This window comes from Terrapene carolina, unplaced genomic scaffold (genome assembly GCF_002925995.2).
Source record: "Terrapene carolina triunguis isolate 2854851 unplaced genomic scaffold, T_m_triunguis-2.0 Scaffold194, whole genome shotgun sequence".
Lineage (NCBI taxonomy): Eukaryota > Metazoa > Chordata > Testudines > Emydidae > Terrapene > Terrapene triunguis.
The window spans coordinates 11,289,550-11,294,668 of record NW_020664545.1 but is presented as its reverse complement, the minus strand read 5'-3'; the positions used below and the strand labels follow the sequence as shown (position 1 = coordinate 11,294,668).

The window sequence follows — 5,119 nt, the reverse complement described above, 5'->3', positions numbered from 1 at the left end:
TCTCAAACCTGGGAGGGAGGGGGAGATCCCGAGTGGCCGCGGCGCACAAAACAGCCGTTTCGCGCGCCGCTGCTCCCCCTCCCTCCCAGGCTTGAGAGCCTGGGAGGGAGGGGGAGACTCCAAATGGCCGTGGCGCGGGCACCGCTTCTCCCCCTCCCTCCCTCCTAGGCTTGAGAGCCTGGGGGGAGGAGGCAGGGCTGGGGATTTGGGGAAGGGGCGGAGTTGAGGCGGGGCCGGGGGTGGGGTAATTAAAAAACAGGGGGGGGGGGGCGGCCAAAATTGTTTTTGCTTTGGGCGGCAAAAATCCTAGAGCCGGCCCTGCTAACATACCTGTAGAAACCCTTCTTGTTACCCTTCACATCCCTTGTTAGCTGCAACTCCAGTTGTGCTTTGGCCTTCCTGATTACACCCCTGCATGCTCAAGCAATATTTTTATACTCCTCCCTAGTCATCTGTGTGACGGGTTGGATCACAGAAACCCCCTTGGGAGCTGCCACCCAATGTGCCAAGACTACCTCTGCTCCTGTTTTCCTTGCCAGCTCAGGACTCCAGCACCCTGTCTTGCTGAGCCAGACACTCCCGTCTGGCTCCAACACAGACCCAGGGTCTGAATCACTTGCCCGAAAGCTGCAAGTTTACCTGAAAACAGCTTACAGAAGTGTGCTTGTCTTTAGCACTCAGATGCCCAACTCCCAATGGGGTCTAAACCCAAATAAATCCGTTTTACCCTGCATAAAGCTTATGCAGAGTAAACTCATAAATTGTTCGCCCTCTAAAACACTGATAGAGAGATATGCACAGTTGTTTGCTCCCCCAGGTATTAATGCATACTCTGAGTAAATTACTAAATAAAAAGTGATTTTATTAAATACAGACAGTAGGATTTAAGTGGTTCCAAGTAGTAACCGACAGAACAAAGTAAGTCACAAGCAAAATAAAATAAAATGCGCAAATCTATGTCTAATCAAACTGAATACAGATAATCTCACCCTCAGAGATGCTTCAGTAAGCTTTTTCTCAGACTGGACACCTTCCAGGCCTGGGCACAATTCTTTCCCCTGGTACAGCTCTTGTTGCAGCTCAGGTCATAGCTAGGGGATTCTTCATGATGGCTCCTCTCCCCCTCTGTTCTCTTCCACCCCTTTATATATCTTTTGCATAAGGTGGGAACCCTTTGTCCCTCTGGGTTTCCACCCCCCCCTCACTGGAAAAGCACCAGGTTAAAGATGGATTCCAGTTCAGGTGACATGATCACATGTCACTGCAAGACTTCATTACTCACTTGCCAGCACACACATATACAGGAAGACTCACAGGTAAACACCACCATCTGCAGACAATGGTCCTGGTTAATGGGAGTCATCAAGATTCCAAACCATCATTAATGGCCCACACTTTACATAATTACAATAGGCCCTCAGAGTTACATTTTATATTTCTAGTTTTAGATACAAGAGTGGTACATTTATACAAATCAGATGATCATACTCAGTAGATTATAAGCTTTGTAATGATACCTTACAAGAGACCTTTTGCATGAAGCATATCCCAGTTACGTTATATTCACTTATTACCATATTTTCTCTAAAACTATCCCAGTTACATTATATTGACTTATCATCAAGTTTTTATAAAACCATATAGACTGCACAACGTCACAATCTGTCCAAGTTTCCACTTCTTGTAAGCTTCCTTTTTTGTTTAAGCTCACGGAAGATTTCTCGGTGAGAAATCATAGGTGGGTTTTCCCTACAAGTAAGGGGCCAGGAAACTCCCCAAGTTTCCATTTGTTGGGGTGCTTTCACATCAGGGAGGGAACGACTGGCATTTGCAACCTCTGTGCAAGGCTGGAGGGGGGTCACCCTTACAACGTGCAGATTTTAGAAGCTCTTCTTCTGGAGGCCACGGCTCCGCCATTTGTCACCCTTCAGAGGGCAGGAGTCCAGCCCACTGGGAGTGCGGATCCCCCATCAACAATTCAGGGGGAGGGGGGGGACAGACAATACTACCTGTAGTTGAAGAGGGAAGGAGAATGATGCCATGAAGCAGGTATTCCCTCGTATGCCCTCCATTCACCTAGGTCTGCCTGGGGTTCATATCTTCTACTCAGGCATGGAGGAGTAGATGATTTGGCCCCTTGTTTTAAAAGCTCAGTAACTGCCTGCAGTCAGTCAATCGGACTCACTCTCCTCCTCCCTCCACACCGTGATCTGCATTGGATGAACTACTGAATATTTTTTGGGTGGCACACTAGTAATGGCAGGCCCAATGTACTCCTTGGGCATCATGGTTGACCTCAACCTCAGAAGCAAACACCCTGTATACGCTGGATTTGTTAGAGCATTATTATTCTTTACCCTTGATAGCACCCTTGGGGGAAAAAACTATTTGCTTGCAGGCTGCTTTTTCCACTGCTCTTCTTGCCCAAGGATTACAAAATATATGGTTTTTAATTTTATTTAGTAAACATCATGACATGGACATGAAAGCACATATTGTGTCTGGCCTCATATGTTTTCATGATCTTTTGTAAGGCTCCTTTAGAATACAAGCAATTTAATTGACACACAGCAACTCATCTTGAATAAGAGAGACTGATCTCAAAAAGTTGGTTGCTTGCTAAAGAAAGTCAGAATACAACAGAGAAAACACCACCCTCTAGCGTAAATTTTAAATGTAACCTCACAGATCAGGGGAACTACACTACTGCACATGAAAGGAAATACTAAATCAAAGCATAGTCTCTTTAGTCTAAATCCATCTCAGATCAAATGAGCTAAAACAAAAGGGTTGTTCCGTCCCCCAGATTTTAAAACTAGAGAGTACTTTGTTCTTAAAGACATTACACACGCTAACAGTAGCAGTGCCAGCAGCCTCCTATTAAAGGCAGTGCCTTGGAGTCGATTTATAATTACTCTCCACTTCTCAACCCAAATCCACATATATAAAAGAGTTCTACTGAAAAGAATCCCTCACAAGAAGAATGATCAAAAAAACAAGGTTATCTTTCCGACATCATACAATCATGAATGTATAGATCCTCTATCATCCAAAAGGAACTCTAAGTGCTGTACGTACTACAAAAATTGCTTCACATACCACGGCACAAATACCTGAATAAAGTTGGGTCAGGAATGGGGGGAGGGGGCAGAGAGTTGGTCCCAGGCACCTAAGTCAGTTAGGCTCATTTGAAAATGCACACAAACTGATGGACAAATATTTCTAACGATAATAATCGAAATGTACAGATAGGCAAGGTAAGAAAAATGCTGCTTGAGAACTTATTAGAGTTTGATTTAAGAACATTTACACTGGATTTTTTTATTTTTTTTTGCACATTGTGATGTTGGCAATTAATTTTTTAACTGTTATAAAGCTTTAACCTTTTGAACCTCAACATTTACTGTCATTAAATAATTACTGTCTGACCCCCCCCCCGCCATAATTTCCCACAACTGTGAACATTTAAATTAATAAAAAATGCTTCAAACCCATAATTCTGCACAACTGGGAAGTTTTAATTGATAACAATCAAAGAAGATGCTTAAAAACCAACCTCAAGTGTATCCATTGAAATTATAACAAAATAAAAATTGACTGCGAAGCCTAGGTCTATGAAAAGGTCACAAAAGCAGCAGGATGAACAGACGAGGTGACTTAACAGGTCTCCTCTATGCCTATCACCTCCATGACGACTAAGAAAGGACCCTTGGAGCAGAACAGGGTGGGGGCGACCCTGAGTGGGGTTGCAGTTAAGAAGGGAAAGGAAACTGTCCCCTCAGCAGACCTGTAATTAGGGACAGGGTGACTGTGGATGGGTGATACATGGAGCTCTCACTGGGGAGTGAGGGCTGGGAAGGGGGGAAGAAGACGGGTCAACGGAGCTGTCACTCTGGGGAGAGCTGCAACTTGTCTCTATGCTGGGAGGAGAGGGGGAAGAAGGAACCTGTCATGTTTGGGGGGAGACAAGGAACTTGTCATTATTTGGGGGGAATGCAGAGGAGAAGGAACCTGCCACTAAATTTTGAGGGAGGATGGGAGGAGAAGGAACTTGTCACTATATTTGGGGGGAGGGGAGGTGAGAGAAGGCACCAGTTGCTACATATTAGTGGGGGAAGGGAAGGCACCTGTTACTATATTGGGGAAGGGGGAAGACACCCGTCACTACACTGGGGGGAAAGGCACCTGTCGCTACATTTCGGGGGGGGGGAGGAGGAAAGGCACCTGTCGCTCCTTTTTGGGGGAAGGGGAAAGGGAAGGCACCTGTCGCTACATTTCGGGGAGGAGGGAAGGGAAGGCACCTGTCGCTCCTTTTGGGGGCAGGGGGGAAGGCACCTGTCACAACATTTCGGGGGGGAGGGAAGGCACCTGTCGCTACATTACAGGGGGAAAGGGAAGGCACCTGTCGCTCCTTTTTGGGGGAGGAGGGAAGGGAAGGCACCTGTCGCTACATTTCGGGGGAGGGGAAGGGAAGGCATCTGTTGCTCCTTTTTGGGGGAGGGGGGAAGGGAGGGCATCTGTCGCTCCATTTTGAGGGGGGTGGAGGAGGGAAGGCACCTGGCACTCCTGGGGGGGGGAGGGAAGGCACCTGTCGCTACATTTTGAGGGGGGAGGAAGAAGGCAACTGTAGCTATATTTCAGGGAGGGGAAGGAAAGCACCTGTAGCTACATTTTTTTTGGGGGGGAGGAGGCACCGGTCGCTATATTTCAGGGGGGCAGGCACCAGTCAGTATATTTGAGGGTGGGGGAGGGAAAGCACCAGTCACTACATGGGGGAGGGGAGGAGAAGGCACCAGTCAGTATATTGGGAGGGGGGAGGGAGAAGGAACCAGTCAGCATATTTGGGGGGAGGGAGGAATGGGATGGCTGGGATGATTTAGTTGGGGTTGGTCCTGCTTTGAGCAGGGGGTTGGACTAGATGACCTCCTGAGGTCCCTTCCAACCCTGATATTCTGATTCTAAGAAAAAAACAATCAAGAGGGGGAGAAGGAACTAGTCAGTATATTTCGGGGTAGGGGGAGGAAGCACCGGTCAGTATATATCGCAGGGTGGGGGGCGTGCGCCTGTCAGTATATTTCGGGGTAGGGGCACCTGTCAGTATATATCACAGGGGGGGGGG

The 5,119-nt window shown here is 47.3% G+C and overlaps 1 protein-coding gene across 1 annotated transcript in view; it reads right to left on the bottom strand.

Moving 5' to 3' along the window:
• REXO1 (RNA exonuclease 1 homolog) overlaps positions 1–5,119 on the bottom strand; it is a 73,731-nt gene that overhangs the window by 67,834 nt on the left and 778 nt on the right. The gene's annotated exons all lie outside the window — the stretch shown is intronic.